Source organism: Myotis myotis, unplaced genomic scaffold (assembly GCF_014108235.1).
Source record: "Myotis myotis isolate mMyoMyo1 unplaced genomic scaffold, mMyoMyo1.p scaffold_m19_p_6, whole genome shotgun sequence".
Classification (NCBI taxonomy): domain Eukaryota; kingdom Metazoa; phylum Chordata; class Mammalia; order Chiroptera; family Vespertilionidae; genus Myotis; species Myotis myotis.
Genome location: NW_023416368.1, coordinates 3,576,848 through 3,595,447, shown reverse-complemented (window position 1 = coordinate 3,595,447; position 18,600 = coordinate 3,576,848). Strand labels below are relative to the sequence as shown.

At 58.3% G+C, this 18,600-nt stretch overlaps 1 pseudogene; it reads right to left on the bottom strand.

Moving 5' to 3' along the window:
- Positions 1–18,358, bottom strand: part of LOC118657833 — a 41,175-nt pseudogene extending 22,817 nt beyond the window's left edge.
- Positions 18,359–18,600: the final 242 nt, after the last annotated feature.

Sequence of the window (18,600 nt, the reverse complement as noted above, 5' to 3'; positions counted from 1 at the left end):
AGCTTCTTGGAAATTATTAGTTTCCTCTGGGGACACGTGACTGGGGCGGAGACAGAGGGGCACAACCCAAGGATGAGGCTCCAGGGGCCGCGTCCCAAGGAGGGAGAGGTCTGTAACTCAGTGACCCAGAACTGCGTCTGCTTGTCTGTTGGCATCAAAACAGGGAACTGGGAGTTTCTGTGGGGGCCCAGGTGGCAGTGACCTGAACGGCAGAGGAGAGGCTGCTGGACAGGGCCACACGGGGACTACCTCCTCCTCCCGTCTTCTCTCATGTCCTCCTGGGGCCGCTGTTTGCAAAGTTAGGGGAATGGTCCCCAAGACCACCCTCCCTCCTGACCCAGTGGTCCCCAGACCACCCTCGGGTTTGATAATTCACTGGGAGCTGCTACACTCACACTCAGGGTTTATGACCAAGAAAGGAAACGTGAAAATCAGTGAAAGGAAGAGGCTTAGGGCAGAGCCCAGGAAAGTTCCATTTGTCCCCTCCAGGGGCGGCGGAGACAGTGTTAACATCTCCCAGCAGTGACATGGGACAACATGCACGGAGTATCGCCAACCAGAGAGCCCCCAGCCCGTGTGTTGGGGTTCCATCACAGATGTGGTTGACTTCCCTGTGGCTGATCTCAGTCTCCCCTCTGGAGTCAGCTGACAATATGACCCATCCCCTCCCCTTCCAAAAAATGACATCGTTAGACTTCCTGGCATGGCCCACGGCCCCCGGTAGACAAAGTCACTCTTATCAGGCAAGACATCCCGTGGACTTAGCGCCTCCCAGGAGCCGAGGATGAAGGCCCGACCTCTTTGCGAACAAGGTTAGATTCTGCTCTCTACACCGCGCCCTTGTCATTGCTTTCTCCCATTTTTGTCAAGGTGTAACTCACCCAGGAAAGAGCTCACAAGCCTTGAGAGAACCGCTCGGTGAGTTTTTGTGCAGATACAACCAGGTCGCCACCACGCAGATAAAAACAGAGCATTTTCAGCCCCTGGAAAGCCCTGCATGTCCCCTCCCCAGTCAACACCGCCCTCCCCTCCCACTCTCCTGTCCTCTGTCTCCACAGAATGGTTTTCTCTGCGGTTGACCTTCAAATGGCCACCCTGAGGCATGGTGTCTGTGCCTGGCTTCACCGGCTCGGTGTCCTGCCTCTGAGGTTCCAGGCTGTTATGTCCCTCGGCACGTTGTCCCATGTTATCACTGCGTAGTTTTCCAATTGTATGAACGCAACCCGCCATCCTTTCTACTGTCGACACACATTGGGGTGTGTTCCGGTTGGAGCCATGTATGGAAAAGCTGCCGTGGACGTTGGCGTGAGAGTCTCCAGGGGCTCAGGAACAGGAGGGAGTGGAATTGCTGGGCCACCAGGCAGGGTGGACGTTAGTAGAAGGTTTCCTAAACTAGTTGCACCAATTTGCTCTTTGCACATGACTTGGAGCAATATCCTGGGATGAGTTGGGATGAGTAGACCTAAGGTCTGAAGCAGATTAATGATCTGGGACAGGCAGAGCCCCCCTGGGACTGGGGTACAGCCCCAAGGTCCAGGAGAGCAGCTCCTCCCCAGGGCCCACCTCTGGGGAGACACCTAGAAAGGGGCCCCAGGGTGACCAGGTCCCGTGTCCTGAGTCAGTCCCCGGAGCCTTTCCTCCCCTCTCTTCACTTTACCTAAGGGAGGTCCAGACCCAGAAGGGACTCCAAGGAGGGCCAGGCAGTGACGTGCCTTTAAGGGAAACGTCTCCTCCAGCTGGCCACACTGGCCCAAGGGTTCTTGGGCCTTCCTCGTGTGCAAACCTTTGCCTGCATTACTTTCCTTCCCCAGAAAGTCTTGTCTCTTACCATCTGTCCAACCCAATCCCACCCAGCTGGTGAGGTTGCCCCCAGCCAGCCTGCATCCCCCCCTGGAAGACCTCAGAGACCTTCCACCATGGGGTCTCCTCCCCATGGCCTCCCCAAAGGGCAGCGCACACATTGGGGTCTTCTGCAAGATCAGCTACAAAGGCTTGGGGAGTGTGCCCAGAAGGCTACCCCCCAGCCCCAGCTCGTCCCCAAAACAGACTCTCTCTCCTCTGTGTTTCGAAGACCCCACTCAAGTGCCAGGCTGAGTCCACCTGACTTGGCAAGTGAATGAGTGGCTCCCAGAGCCCCCTGAGCCCAAAGTGCCCACAATGTCCTGGGTGTGTTTCTCAGCCTTTCACCACGTTCCAGATCAGTTATGCGACGTAGACTTGAGACAGCCACAGACAGCACGTCCTGGGGAGGAAATCCGGGTCTGAGGACTCTCGGGGACCTTACAAGGAGACAACCTGGACCGAACCCCTTGTTTACCGATGCAGAAGCTGGGCTCAGGGGAGGGAGCAGTCCCCGCCAGGCTCCCCGGAGCTCCTGTCTGCAGCTACTAGTAGCGAAAGGGTTTTATAATTATCGTAATGAATGTCATTCCGTGGGCCTTCGCAAAATTGCCAGATTAGAAGGGCTGAAGTGAGATCTTGTCTGATCATACGCTAAGCTCCGTGATTAACCGACAGCGTGGCCTGAAGGCACGAGAAGGACAAGACGTGCTCCTCGCCGGCATGAGCTTCAACAGCATCTGCCACTGAGACGTGGGGAGACGGCTGCCAAGACGGGGCACTGCCCGGCTGGGAGAGGGAAGGCTGAGTGGGGAGGGACGGAGGGGACCCAGCTGACTGTCCATGGAAACTCGCCCCATCGTGCCTGCTCTCACACGCACGGGCTGGGCACCCTACATGTTTATGGCTTTGTTATTCTTTTGCATCTGCTGGGGAAAGCATGCTTTTCGCGTTGCGTCCAATCTATGGATGCATACGTGTAGTTACTCCAGGATTCTGTGGCTGCGCATCACACCGGTGGCTGGGCCGCCCCGCCAGTTTTCACGTTGGTAAATCACCCGGCCTCGCGCAACTCGACAGAGAAGCGGTTTGTGCTCTAAGTAGCAATTGGCCGCAGGTCTCTAATTATAAAACACACTAAGGGCTCATTAGGGACTCAATTACCTCCCGGTCACCGAGGAAGCTGACTTCTCGTTCTGCGAGGAAGCACAGTGGTTGGCTGAGGCGCTTTGCTGTATCATTCATTCATTCACTCACCCACTCATTCATTCATTCGCGCAACACCCAGTGGGAGATGCTCGGCGGTTGGCCACAACCTCCCTGGTCATTTGTGCAAACTGACGAGGTGCCTCACTGCAACGTTTCAATCGAGGGCCATCCCAGCCCAACCCTGTCCTCGCCTTCGGCCAAATGAGCTCTGTGAGTCCAATGTCAGCTGAACCGGAGACGTGTTGTCGCAAACATTGGCCAGGGCGAGTCGGAAGCCCGGATGGAGAACATGGCCTCACACATCTGGAGAGCTGTGCCCAGGGACACCCAGGCTGTCGTGTGGAACCCGGGAGCATCTCCCTGTCACCCGGATGCCTGGGTTTCCCGGGGAATAGCTCGCCGTCCATCCTGACTGTCCTCTTGTGGCCCAGGCCCCCAGTCTCTCATGATTGCAGATCTTCCCGCCTCCTCTCAAAGCCCCCCGCAGTGTGCGGTCGCCATGTCCTCACGTCCATCCTTCTAGCAGTCACTCCAGAGAGTGGCCTGCCCTGGCTCAAAACCCTTCGGTGGCTCCCCGTCACCCCCAGTACCGTCCAGACACCTGTGACCTGGTGCTCGCTCCCTCTGTCCTCATTCACACACCCACTCACCCTGCCCTTTCCTGCCCCTCCCGGCCCCTCCCTGTCCCGTCTCAGGATTTCCTGGGCCCCGTGTTCCTTCCTGACGCTTCTTCCTCGGCCTGGACAGCCCTTTCCCAGGGACAACTCATCTCTCCTTTCCTTCCAGACTCAGCTCCTGTGTCCACGCTGTGACGGTGTCCGGAGGAGACTAAATCCGCGGGAGGAAGAGGTCATTCCCGGAGGGACAGGGCCCTCGGCGCTGAGAGACTGAAATGCAAACGGGCTGGACGGGGCATGAAAACAACCTGACCCACAGCCCTCGGCACCCGCCTGCCCGGGACTTCAGCCACCGCGGGCAGCTGCCCTAGTTTCTGCTCTTCCGTCCAACTTAGGATCCATTGCAGAAAGCCCAGCGCGCACCCTAACCCGTCACCGGGTGCCCCGCTTCCAGGGCGCCGGCCTCCCTTGCTCACTGGAAAGCCCCCACCCCCTGCCTGGCGGGTCTCTGCCAAACGCAAATGAGCAAATGGCAGGGCTGAGGCGCTGGAGGGGCCCTGCACAAGGAGCATCCTCTTGTTCTCATTATTTCCGCACCGACAGCCCCACCCAGCTGCCTGCTCCCCGAGCTCGCGGCCTCACGCCCTCCACAGCTCACCTCCACCATCACCACCTTCTCGGCAGGTCAGAGGCGCCAGTTAGCACGTCTGTCTCCCCAGCACCCAGCGCAGGCCTGCCCCCAGGGGGGCGCTGGCCAGTGAGGGCCACACCTGGGCTCCCGGGGTTGGCGGTGTTTAGGGAGCAGGGGAGCATGTGAGGTGAGGGCAGCAGGGTTCCCGTGGAGGGGCCCCTCCTCCTCTGGGCATGTGCGTGGCAGGGGCGTGGCTTTGCAGTTACAAGACCTGATGTAATTTGGCATCTCTATTAGCACCTGGCACATAGTAGGTGCTTATTAAATGTTGCAAGAAAGAAAGGAAGGCAGGAAGACAAGAAGGAAGGAAGGAAGGATAGGAAGGAGGAAGGAGAGAAGGAAAGAGGGAAATGGAGGGAGGAAGGAAAAGGGAAGCAGGAAGGGAGGGAGGGAAGGAGAGAGGAGGAAGGTCACAGAACCTGGAGTCTCTTGGGGTACCCCCCCCTTAACGTTATTATCTTGACCTTTCCTCCTCCCCCTGGTTTCTTCCAGCTTCCACCAGACACGTGGTCAGGGCAGCCAGGACAGTGTGAGAATTCTGAATGGAAGCATGGAAGACCAATGTTTCTGCGCATCTTTAATTGGGGTGTTCATCCCTCCTCTTACCTGAATTCCAGGTGCCCACCCCTGCCCTGAGGGCAGGCCTGACGGGGCAAAGGCAGAGGCAGGGGCGGGGGGCCTTCTGCCAAGGCTGGTGCCTCCCCTGAAAACACCCCCAAACGCCAAGCACCACAAATGACTCCGTGAGTTTTACAGGAGCCATAAATATTCCGCAGCACATTCCCTCGGCTCTGCACACGCAGGAAGAGGTGCCACCTGCCTCCAACACGGTAATGAGGCGAACTTGGCCAGGACCAGGCTTGTCGGAAAAACCCGTGCCCTGCCTCCGGCCCGTCATTAGGAAGGTGCCGGGCGACGAGGATCCGGGGCCAGAGAGCGTCCAGGGTCGAATTGTCAGTTGCTGGTGAGATCTCCAGATTTTATTTTCATCCCACTGCTATCCGAGGCCGGTAAAGGCCGCACCAAATCCTAATTGGATACATGTTTTAGGGATTTGAATCTAAGCAATATCAGCAAACGTGCCCCTTTGGGGATGAGTTATTTATTTCTTCGGGGCTGGAGGAGATCCACGCAGGCGGACCGAAGCCTGGAACCGCGGCAAACAAACCGAGCCGGCACAGAATGGGGCTGCCGCCGGCTGGGTGTGTGGCCATCGCTCTCCACGCCCCGGTGTCCCTCGCCAGGTGGCCCCGCCGGGAAGTGCGTCAAGGTGTCCTCGTGTCAGACTTCTGCCTTTCCTGTCTTCTTGGAAGCAGTGGTCTCTGAAAAGCTTACTGGAGTTTTTAGGTTTTGAGTCTCCGTCTAGAGCAGTGGTTCTCAACCTTCTGGCCCTTTAAATACAGTTCCTCATGTTGTGACCCAACCATAAAATTATTTTCGTTGCTACTTCATAACTGTAATGTTGCTACTGTTCTGAATCGTCATGTAAATATCTGATATGCAGGATGGTCTTAGGCGACCCCTGTGAAAGGGTCGTTCGACCGCCAAAGGGGTCGCGATCCACAGGTTGAGAACCACTGGTCTAGCGAGCAGAGGTCTGGAGGGAACGTGGAACCGACCTGCCTTCTCGTTGTGAGCTGGGAAGGGTCTGAGTTTTCTTGCCCGGGATTTTGTAAAAATATTACAGGTTTCATTGGGGGGGGGCATTTGGGGGCCACATGGAGCGTGTGCCCCGACCCAAAGCCCCTCGGGGGTGAGCGGAGGGTCTGATTCAGTGCCCGATGGGTTAGTGTGTCCCCGCCCAAAGGACACGGAGACTTGGACGTGTTCTGTCCACAGAACGTCCTGTCCCCGTGGGAAGCGCCCTCGCTGTGCCGTCCGGGGGCCACACGTGGCCACCAGGCCCTTGAAATGCAGCCAGTGGGACCTGGGCGGTGACTTCATTTTCACATCTCGTTTGCTCTCCGCTCAATGACATTTTAGAGGAGATACTTGATGCGGCTGTTGGAAACTCAGGAAGCTGTTTGGAAGAACGTGGGCCCTTGCATCTGCTTTTCAACGAAAAATTTCCTGAAATCGAAATGAAAAGCGAGTCTTTCTGGTGAAGATGTGGAGTCTGAATTGAGATATACAGTGAGGACATCCACACCGGATTTCCAAGGCTTAGAACCAAGATGTAAGATGTGCCATTAACCAGCCTTCCAGGGACTGTGTGTCGGGAGGATAACCGGTCTGGATATATTGGGTTTAATAAAATGTGCTGAGAACATTTATCGCCTCTGTTCCGTTTTGCTGTTTTCAGGCAGGGCACACACGTGGCCTGTACATGGTTCTGGTGTCAGCGCTGAAGGCCGAGCCTCAGCCGGGTGCTAGGTCCAGGGGTGGTGAGGTCTTGGCCATCCTGGGGCTCAGGGCTATGGGGGAGACAGACTATGCACAAGTGTTAAGCATGCAAATAGCAGGGAGACAGGGCTGTCCTGAAGGCACCCGCCCTGTGCACACGTTTACATGGCAGACCTGCTGGGGCCGTGGATGCTGGCAGCTCCCGGGTCAAAAGCGGGAAGGCCAAAGCAAAGGCCTGGGAGGTCGTCCTGGCGGCCGACGAGGATACCCTTCTGTTCTTCAGAGCAAAAGCCAGGCCCCAGCAAGGTCCCCCCCACCCCCCATGCAGCCTCAGCTCTTCTGCAAAACCCAGGCATCGCCGGGGAGGGCTGGGCCGAGAGGAAGCTCCCCCGCCGCCATTCCCTTCCAGACCCCTCCCGGCCACGGCTCTGCCCACCTTGCTGCCCTGGGTTAATGGTCTATGTTGAGCCAGGGCGGCTGACCTTATCCAGTAGGAGGGACCCCTTGTAACATCAGAAAACTCCACGTAGCCAGGGTGGGGGTGGGGGGCGAGTATTAGCCCACGGAGACACCCGCAGAGGACGAAGAGCGACTGAGCATGAATCCAGGCGCATTTTTAAAAGAATTTGGAAGTTATTTATCACAGCATCTGCGGGCATTGGAGAAGTAATCCATCGAGGGAGACCGTTTTCACCAGCAGCAGCGTAGGGGTGGGAGGAGGATGCGGCAGTCCTGGGGTAGCTTTCGGCTGGGACTGGGGGTTCTGGGAGTGCCCTGAGCAGGGATGAAGGCAGGGGTCTGGATGACCTTGGGAGCCCCCTTGAGTGCTGACCCTCAGCGCGGATTCAGGAGGCATTCTTGGGGGCGGGGGCTGGGGGGTGAGACCTGTAGGAGAAATGGGTGGGGTCAGGCTCCTGGGCCTGAAGGACCTGGGCCCAAGGCCACTGCAGAGGCCACTGCCAGGCCCCTTGGGAACCAGGGCAGTGACCTTCCCCGAGGAGGAATGACCAGAGAAACAAGTCAAATCTGGTTACAGGTCAGGCCTTGGTGGGTGCGGCTGGCAGGGGAGGGATGGGAGGATGGACAGCTAGTCCGGGGCCCAGCTCACCCCACGGCCTCAGAAGGACACACGGGTCAGGCAACAGCCTCCGATTTCCTGCCCAACTCCAACCCCACGTGGGCAGCTCATCCCCCAAGAGAGCCCGCTGCCCGGTGTCTGCTTGGTTTGCCATCAGGACACTAACGCTCCTAATTCAATTTCCCCTTTGCGTCTCTCTCGGAGTGACTCACTCCCAGCCACCTCTGAGCAAAAACGTGCCGGAGGGGAAAATCAGCAGATTTTCATAAAATCCTTGAGCTGCATACAGGCGCTCGGCATTCTCCAGTGGCTGGCCCAGGGCAGTGCACACAGTCAGTGCTCAATGTATGCTCAATATGGGTGAGGGACCTCGCCAAGCAGGAGGCACGGCCCAGCCCCTCACGGTCTTCCCACTGCAGGAGCCCTGGGAGGAGGCAGGACGAAGGACACTGAGCAACTGAGACAGGCCGAGTGTGGGGACAACTCATCAGGGCACACATTTCCCGAGTGGCACCTGCCACCTCCCACCCTGACGTGAATTTCTGGAGCGCCTCTTTGTCCCAGACTCCTTGCTTACCCATCGGGCCCCGGTGGGGGTGTGCCCAGGCCCTGGGGACAAGTCCGTGTTACTCCCCCGGACCAGGAACTGACTGCTTGGAGACCAACTCCAACCACAATGGGTTGGGTGGCCCAATGGTCAGTCTCATCCACTCTCCCTGGCTTGGTCACCTGGGCCAGATAAGCAAGGAATTCTGTGTGTCTGCTCTTCTTCTTCTTCTTTTTTTTTTAAAAAAATAAAATATATACATATTTTTTATTGATTTCAGAGAGGAAGGGAGAAGGCGAGATAGAAACATCAATGATTAAAGAGAATCATTGATTAGCTGCCTCCTGCATGCCCCATACTTGGGATCAAGCCTGCAAACAACCTGGGCATGTGCCCTGACTGGGAATCGAACTGTGACCTCCTGGTTCATAGGTCGATGCTCAACCCCTGAGCCACACCGGGGGGCTGTCTGCTCTTCTTGTTCCCTGGTTCTCATCCCCAAGGGACCCCAGAAGCTGGGCCAGCCCAGGGCACAATGCCCGGCTCCACACGGAGGCCAGTTCACCTGCTGCCGCCCGCTCTCAGCACCTGCACGTGAGCCTCAGAGCAGAAGCGAGCTGTTTCTTGGGCAGGACCCGCAGCCCAGCTTTCTTCGTCTCCCTTGTCCAAAATAAAGTGCATCACAGTAAGTGGGTGAGGTGGGCGTCCCAGCTCCACCCAGGAGAAGGCCAGGCCTGGCCCACATCTGGGTGCTCCCTGCTCTGGGACCCCCAGGCCTCGTCAGTCTGGCCTCGTGTCCCTCAGGGCCGGGCGGGCTCCCAGCTGCGGCCCTGGGAACCTGTGGCTCGCATCCCTCCTGTTTGCCGCCCCCGCCGCCCCTCCCCCCAGCTCTGAAGGAAAACAGGTTAGCAGTCTCCACCCTCCTCAGCCTCAGGCCTCCTCAAGCAAAACTCTAAGCTACCTCTGCAGGGATTTTGGGTAGAGATTTTTGTATAATTTGGGATAGTTCAGTAAATTTTCCAGAAATACATGAACGGGGCCTGCTGCCTGCCTTTTATGTAAATATCGTTTCCCTATTATAATGATTATAATGCCATTTACCACGTGTTAAATACGCACTGTGTTCCCGGCACTGCGGCTCTGAGAGGGAGGGGTGTGATGGTGCTCGCTTTCCAAACGAATAGACAGTAGTTCGAGCAAATACCTCGCACAAGGTCACATCCTGAGTGAGGCTGCCAGGTCCGTCTGTCGCTGGCAGACAGCAAGGATCAGGTGCCCAGAGCCACTCCCAACCCTCTTGCCTTTGCCTTTCTCTTTTTAAGAGGATAGAAAGCAAAAATACTCCTTTTGCCAGACTTTCTTGCAGCTGAAAGTGGCCAAGTGACCCGTTTTGGCCTTCAAGATGTCATTTAAAAGGACCAGACAGAGGATCTTGGAGCAGTTTCATCCACTCAGATTTCCCTTTTCATCCTGTCTGGAGTACAGATGTGACAGCTGGAGGCGCGGCAGCCACCTTGCAGCCAGGAGGTCAAACCCACTCGCCAAGTCTGGCAGACAGAGAGGTAGGAACAATCTGGGGTTTTGATGACATCGGTGGACTGTCTTCTCCAAGACCCTTGTTTCACGCTCAGGGCAAAGCTGGAGCCCCCGTGCCTGGGAGATGGAGCCGGAGGGATGCACTGTGTGGGCCAAGGAGGTCGGGGAGGACAGGAGACAGGGCAAGAGCACCTGGGCAATTTGCTGCCCCAAGAGAAGCAGAGGCAGCGTCGCCTCCGTGCGGAGTGCAGAGGCTTCATGGTCTTAGAGGGAGGGGGGCCTAAAGCCCTGCAAGGAGGATACACATAATGGGGTGACACCCCCCTTCGTGAGCCGGCTCGGGTGATGCTGCCACATGCAGATGGGGTGGGACAGGCACGGCCGGCCGTTATTCATCAGCAAAGTGGGGGGCAGCGCCACCACCACCCTGCTCCCCAGCGGTGGCATGTCCAGCGCTGGCTTTAGACCCCACAACAGAGTTACAACATGTTGCTGCGCCCATTTTACAGATGAGGACACTGAGGCCCAGAGCCGCCAGGTTCCAACCAAGGTCACGTGGCCAACTAAGTGGTTGGTGCAGGTTTCAAGCCCAGGACTGCGGGCCCCAGAGCCCTTTCCCCTCCCAGGAGGCAACCAAGGGACGTCCGACAGATGGGCTCGGCACCAGGCGGGGCAGCTGGCAGGGAAATGCCTAGCGACCCAGGAGCTGGCAGCAGGTTCAGGGACATGACCGTGACCCCGAAAGAAACCTGGGCAAGGGGCTGGGGCAATGGTGTCAGCACGAGTCTGAAACCCCCGTGTGGTCCCGGGGCTCTAAGCCAGGCCCAGTCCTGGAAGCAGAGAGAACCCTGGGATACGGGATTGAGCAGATCCAGCCCAGGCTCCTGAGGACCCCCTGCAGGGGACAAATTCGCTCCTCCCACAGCCCGTCAGCTGCAGGCAGGGCATTTCCCTGGGTAGCTTTGCATTGAGATATTGCCTGCATATGGTGGGGAAATTAAGGCCTCTTTTTCTTTTGTTGTGTTTTAATGACTTAATATGCAACAAAAGGGGAATTTTTCTCCTGGGAGGTTCCAGCAGATGCTGCTGTTTCCTTCCAGGCTGTGCTTCCCAGTCCAGCTGCCTACCCCAGATCATGTGATGCAGAAAGGACCCCCCCCCCAGGGTCCCCCACCCCCTCCCTCACCCCCACCCCGAGTCACAGAGGCAGGATGTGGCCCAGCAGCACAGTGAGGACCAGCTGATCCAATCCGGGTTCTTTCTGATGGGGTGGGGGCGGTGCTGATTTAAGTTGCTGGTTTTCTCCCAAACTGAAAAGACAATTTAATCACCGCAATGCCAGCTCATAGCCACCCTCTCGGGACTCCACCTGCTGAAGAAAGCCCCAGACTGGCTCCTGCCCGTCCCACCTGCAGCTCTCCCCCTGCCCTGTCCCACCTGCAGCCTTCACCCTACTCCGTCCTACTGAGTTCTCTCTGTGTGTGGCATTCACAAGGATGATGTTGCCGAGAGGAAATCTCACTGTAGAGCGGCTAAGGGCGAGGGCTCTGAAGCGCGCTGACCCAGGTCTCAAGTCCTGTTCTGAGCGACCTTGGGTGACCTTGTGTTTCTGCCGTTTTGAGGTCTGGAGCGTGGCTGACCCTGAGAGACTGTCCTCCCACTGCTGGCCAACCCTTAGAGACCGAGGAGGACTCTGCTGGTGTGTGTCTTTCCTATGCAAACCAACTCATCCGGAGGCCGCACCCCAGCCCCTCCCCACTTGGCCACTCTCCCCCTGCCCACATCACCCAGCCAAGTGCCAGACCCGTGGAGCCTCTAAAACGATACAGATCACCCAAACCAGCCAGGCCCAGCCTGCCTTTCTGCGGGAACCGCCATAAAGGCTCTCGTCCACGTCTCCCCTCTCCCTGTCCTTCCTGACGGGCCCTGGTGCTGCCCGTGTGGCCCAGCGGGGCATGATGCGCCCCCTCCTCCTGGGAATGGTGAGTAACAAGCTAGAGGGGTGACTGGCCCTTCGGGGCCTCCGTTTCCTCGTGGTGAAATGGAGACTGACGGTCAGCTGCGCAGGGCTGCTGAGAGGAGTCACCTGCAGGAGGCCGCACGCCGGCCCCAGGCCAGGCCGCTCCGGAAGCACGTGCTGTGCTGGGCCCGGAGTGTGTTTGCAGCAAATGCGAAGGACAGGTTTCCAGTCCCGAACATCGATCAGGTGTTGTTTTCATCTCAGCCCGCAAGGAGGCTCGCTGCTCGTCCTTTCATCACGGGCCACGCGGTGCCAGGACGCCGGGCCCTGAGGTGAGGGGGAGCTCATACTCCTCAGCACTCTCTCCTCCCGGGGGAGGGGGGAGCAGGGGGCCGGATCCAGGAGCCTCCACTACACTTACTGTTGGTGCCACCCGGCAAAAGTGACTTTATCTCCATGCGCCTTGGTTTGTGCACCTGAAAAATGGGCCCTGGCGAGGTTGACACAGTCGGTCCATGTAAAGCGCTCGGCGCGGCTCCGGCCCTTGCACACCTGGTCCCCACGCTCCCCTCACCTTCCCGCTGCTCCTCAGAAACTCTGAGCTCAGACAACAACAGCGTGGGGGGCGCTCAGCCTGCTGCCCCGTGTGAGCCCGGAGGGGCTGGGGTGTTCGGGGAAAAGGCACAAAAATAAACAAGTTTATTGAGCACCTGCTCTGTGCTAAGCACTGTCCTGGGTTAAGAGGCTGTGGATTCAGAGGGAACAAGATGAGCCCAGCGCCAGGGAGATGACATTCAAACGGGGCGGCGGTGCAGGCCGCCAGGAAACGAGTAGCACCCATAAAACCTCTCCGTCCCAGCAAGAGCCGCGGGGAAGAGAAACCTGAGTCAAGAGAGAGCGATGCCTGGGACGGCGAGATGGGAGGAGGGTGACTGGGTGACCCGGGAAGGAGTCTGCGTTCCAGTCTAAGCGTGTGCGTGTCCGGGGAGCTGGGGGATCGCCGGCCTTCCCGCAGGGCCCCCAGCCAGGGGGGGAGCGGAAGGCCCCCCGGGAGCTGGAGGAGCCCCTCGGAACCGTTTTAATTGAAAGAGCGCTTCTTCCCTGTGTGCTCGGTAGCAGCGGGGGTTTGAATTAAGCATGAGCGGTGATTTATCGAGTCTTTGAAAAAGTCCCTCTCTGACTCTGATTCCCTGCACTTCTCCCGTTAACCCTTCCCGGCCTCTGACCCGGGGCAGCTGAGAGCATGTCGGCCAAGTTCACTGGCGGAGAACGTGTGCTGGGCGGGGAGGGGGTTAGGATGGTAAATTTTTTTAACGTATATTTTTATTGATTTCAGGGAGGAAGGGAGAGGGAGAGAGAGATAGAAACATCAATGATGAGAGAGAATCATGGATCTGCTGCCTCCCGCGCCCCTCCCCCCCCCCCATTGGGGATCGAGCCTGCAACCCGGGCATGTGCCCTGACGGGGAATCCAACGTGACCTCCTGGTTCAAAGGTCGATGCTCAACCACTGAGCCACACTGGCCAGGCAGATGGGAAATTTTGTGTTATGTGTATTTTTCCACAATTTTTAAAAGTTGGAAAAAAGACTGCTAGGCCAGTGGGCCTTTTCCCTGTGGGACCACGAATTACCTAAGGGATGCGCTTCCTCATCTCCCACCTCCCGCTCCCACCCCACCTAGGACAGGTGTCAGGGCCAGAAGCTGAAAGGGACCACGTGAGACTCCAGCCTCCAGCAGGGCTTGTACAGGCTCCCCCCGCACCCCCCCCCCCCCCCCCCGCTCCAAGTGCAGGCTGCAGCCAAGCCCAGCGGAGCCTGGTGGAGCAGCAGGGGACACTTGTCACCAGCAAGGAGCTCCCCCCAAGGTCCCATATCGAGTAGTGAGTAGGACAAGCATGCTGGCTTCCCCCAGGCCAGCCCCGCCAGGGAATGGGGGTGGGGGTGGGGGCGGCCTAGTGAGTGTCCTGCAGCCCAGGAAGGCGGTCATTCTGCAAGTCCCTCCCACCTGGGAGATCAGCCCAGAGGGCGGGACCGGGTCCAGCTGGCCCGCTGCCTGGCAGGGAGCTGGCACAGAGCAGGAGCCCTAGAAACTGGACAGGAGGGCAGACGCCCTGCAGCCAATGGCAGCCCTCAGTTCCTCCTTCCTGTGTCTGTAGCTCCAGGAAGAAGACGGAGGAGAGCAGGTGGGGGGCGTCTGGACTGAAGCGCCCCGCCCGGGGCTCGGGTGACATATTCCCAGAGCTCAGGCCCTCCTCCCTTGTCACCCGCCTGGCCCCTCAGCCCTCCCCTCAGCCTTCTGACTCGCGGGGGCCACCCGTACCCCGCTCCTGAGCACTGCCCACCGCCAGCCTCCGTCCCGGGGCCAGAGGCTCCAAGGAACAGCCAGGCTCGGCCGCACAATCTGATTAACGTGCCTGATGAACTCTGAATCCGCTCCATCTTTCACATGAAAATTGTATTTTCTCCCTAAAACTGCTATTGATTGCTCCCACGTGGGGATGTAGGTGTGAGGAACAGCGTTCAGCACATGGCGGACGCGGAACCAAGTTGTGGGGGTGGAGAGAGGCCGAGGCGGCCGGGGATGACGCGGCGTGGATCTCGCCAAGGCGGAGGGCCGGCCTCTGCGTGGACCGCCCTGGGCCTGGCGGTGAATCCGAGGTGCGAGCAGCCAGCTGAGGGGTGGACAGGGCTGCCAGATTGAGCAAATAAAAACCGAGGTGCCCTGTTAAAGCCGAACTCAGATATGCAGCAGATAAGTATAAGTACACCCCTTGCAAACACCATTTGTTGTTTATGGGACATTCAGACTTTACTGGCATCCTGTATTTTATCCGTCAAGCGTAGCGTAGGGGATATGTCCCCAGGTGCCAGAGGCTGGACTGCACCCCCGGAGCCCCCAGCCTGGCCACATGAAGAGTCTCACAGGCAACCAGGCCCACCAGCGGCCTAACCCACGGGGGTTCCTTCTATCAGCTCCGTCCTCTGATGCGGGGGGCTGGGTTCTTCCTCCCTGGGGCGTCGAGGCCTCTCCTGCCCCATGTCCAGGCACCTCCCCCTCCTGCCACACGGGGCCCTCCTCCTCCGAGAACCTCTCCCCCCAGGAACTCGGCCCCCGCTGGTCCCTCAGCCTATAGCCATCCCGTTAGGCCCGTTTCCCTGGGGAACCCTGACCAGTACAGTTACCACCTGACAATCTATACATTTTACTACATACAGGGGTGGGCCAAGGTGGGTCTATCGCTGTGAGTCTGCGAAGCACAGAGTTTATTCTTCTATTATTATTTATTGTTTGTATTATAACTGTAAACCTGCTTTTGCCCACCCCTGTATATTACAGATAGATGACGGATAAGTAGATAATGATAGATAGATAGATAGATAGATAGATAGATAGATAGATAGATAGATAGATGATAGATGATGATAGACAGAAGATACTGCATGGCTCTGCTGTGTGCTGGACTGGGATGCAGGCCGGGTCCCACCAGGATGCTCCATGCTGCAGGAGATCAGCACTCAATGCCAAGTGGCTCCCACAGGTGAGTTCAGGGCCGTCTTCCAGGGCCCGGTCAGCAGCTGCCTGTGACTGGTTCCACCAGCAGGGGGGGGGGGGACCTGTTCCCCTCCCCCCCTCCAGCTTGCCACCCGGCCCAGAAGAACTCTTCACTCTCAAAAGGGCCAGGGAGTGTTTTTGTGGGTGTCCCCTGCACGTCTCCCCTCAGCCAGGATGGGTCCCATGCTCCTTCTGGAGCCAGTCTCTGAGGCTGGAGTTACTGCCCGTGTGGGTGCACAGCTCTGCTCGGGCTGCCACGGCAAAGGCCACGGACTGAGTGGCTTCAACAGCGGAAACGTATGTTCTGTCATCCGGAGGCTGTAAACCCAAGAGGAAGGTGTCAGCAGGGCTGGTTCCCCTGAGGCCTCTCCCCTTGGCCTGTAGCCGCCGTCCTCTCCCTGTGTCCTCTCGTGGTCGACCTTCTGTGTGTCTGTCCTGATCACCACCCTCTTGGGTTAGGGCTCACCCCACAGCCCCATTTTAACTTAGCTAAGGGCCCTCTCTCCACATAAAGTCATGGTCTAAGTACCGGGGGTTAGGGCTTCGTCATATGAATTTGGGGAACATAATTCAGCCCATAATAGTGGGGTTACCCTAAATGGGTTTAGAACAGCCAGGGCCCATCCCAGAGATGGGTGTGGGCCCAGTGTCCCCCCACCCAGACACAGTGGAGAAGGGAGGGGGTGTTAAGAAAGCTGGAGACCCCAGTATCCAGCACACAATCCGTTAACTGCCATTCAAAGGCAGGGGAGACGTCAGGTGTGGTAGGGACACTTCCTGGAGCAAGGGGAGCAGGGAGAGGGAGCTGGGCCTGAGGATGGCAGAGCAGAGAGATGGAAAGAAAGGGCGTTACTATGGGGCCACAGCCGCCTGCCCGGCATCTTGGCATCGTGGGAACCTCCTGAGGACTAGCGCACAGCAGGAGGTTCATAATCCTTCCGCTGGCCACGCACCCAACTTAGCAGGCGGGTAGACCAGACCCCCTTCATCCTTCCTGCTGAGTCAAGTCCGCCCCAACCCGCCCGGTTTACAACTGATCGCCCACATCCACCCAGTGGAATCGCCTGGAAACAGCCGGGGCTCAAAGAAAAGATGTTAAATTTCCATGTCAATGCAGAAAACACGATTTACATTCCAGTTGGGTGGTGTGTCATTTTTTTCCTTTGCTTCCAGCTAATTAGGATTTAATATTCGGTTCCCCTGCCATTTGTCGGAGTTTGGTTATGAATCTAGAGTGATCCAGGCGAGTGGGGATGGCAATGGGGCCACGGGCCTGCCGCTGCCCTGGGAAAGCTGACGGGTCCCCGTCTCCGTCTCCGTAGGGGCTGGGCTGGCCCCGTGGCTGGCTTTGTCTGTGTCTCGTCAGGCCGGCAGGTGCTCCCCAGCCTCTGAGTGCCAGTCTCTCCCCTTCTCCTTCATTAGATTTCTCTACAGATGCTCCTGTGGGAACCCAGCAGGGGCTGGTGCGGGGCTGGGCTCGGGGCTCCCAGACTCCAGCAGCTTTCAGCCCCACGGGAGACAGACAATGAACAAGCAATCGAGGGACAGGCGTGATGACGGAGAGCACTCTGGGGTGGAGAAGTGAGGCAGGGGAGGGGGAGGGAAGAAGGGGGGGCCTGCACACAGGTCCAGGAGGGCCCCTCTGGCCGCTGTGGCATTTGCGCAGACTCCCGGGTGGGACTGGAGGGAGTTGCACACGAGAGGATCTCATTCCAGGCTCTTTGCCTCTTCCCAGCGCTTGAGTGATTATTGAATTCATTTCTGGGCTCCAAGGAGGGTGAGTGAAGCGCGTACACAGGCAAGTACGGAGGAGCTCGGGAATCCACAGCGGAGGTGGCTGCTGCCTGAGGCTCAGGACGCAATCAAACCAGAAAAAAGCAGTGAGGGCCCTGGCCGGTTTGGCTCAGTGGATAGAGCATCAGCCTGTGGACTGGAGGGTCCCAGGTTCGATTCCGGTCAAGGGCATGAACCTTGGTTGCAGGCACATCCCCCATAGGGGGTGTGCAGGAGGCAGCTGATCATAATTCTCTCTCATTATTGATGTTTCTATCTCTCTCTCCCTCTCCCTTCCTCTCTGACATCAAAAAAAAATATTAAGAAAGAAAGAAGCAGTGAGGGAGCCAGTGGAGCTGTGCAGGGCGACGGGCAGCTTCAGAGAGAGGCTCCAAGACCAAGAGGTCCCGTGTTTACTCTGCCCCAGATGGCTTCCCTGCTCCCAGGGGTGCCTCTGGGATTCCAGGGAAGGCAGGCTGGAGGGTCCACCTGGCTTCCGGCTGTGACCTGCCCCCTCTACCTGGCGCCTGCCTCCTGTCCGTCTCTCCTTGCTGGGTCCTCTCCCGCCCCTTCTCCTCCTGGCACTTGTCTGGTGGCCATGTCTCTTTACGTGGGAGAGTGCCTCCGTGGGGCCTGGAGCCCCAGTGCCGGGCCCGGTGTTTTTCCTTCATTCCCTTCTCCAACCGGAGTCATTCCAGGCTCTGGGGTTGTGTTCTGCACAATGACAGTTGTCGCCTCCGCACGCTGGGAGTTGTTATGTGCCGAACTGCGTGTGCCACTTCCTCAGGTGGTAGCCCGTCTCCAGCGTGGCCTTTGGGGACCCCCTCCCGTGTGCCAGGTTTGTCTGTATGGCCTTGGGAGACAACAGAGGAGATGGCATGTCCCCTCGGAGATTAGCTTACAAAGATGACCATGAGCTCTGAGACGCTCGCTTTGGGAAGCCAGCTGCCTGCCTCCTGAGCTGCTCCCTGGAGAGGCCACCTGGGGCGGAACCGAGGCTTCCTGCCAACAGCCACGGAGAAGGCGGCCTCGGAAGCGGCCCCTCCGCCTCCCGAGACCTCGCCCCACCAGCATCTTCATCCTGGCCGCTGGAAGACCCAGCCAAGCCCCACCTGGATGCCCCGCCCACAGGAGCTGGGGATGGCGTCGCTGTCTTCAGCCACCACGGTGTACAGTGATTTCTCCGCAGCAGCAGGTGACCGTGCGCTCATCTCAGCCCCTTCAGGCCTGGGACAGCCCCACCTGCGCGTCACCGCCCTTACGTTACACGGGCAGGAGGCTGCAGCGCGGGCACGGACGTCACCGGCCCCAAGTCCTCCCGAGGAGCTGGGCAGAGAAATGGAACTTGGGCGTTTGCGTCTGTCCTAACCAGACCCCTGCTCTTTCCGTCCACCTACAGCCACACTTTCCCACCTGGACCCCGTGTCCTCAGCTGAGGGCTTGACTCCTCAGA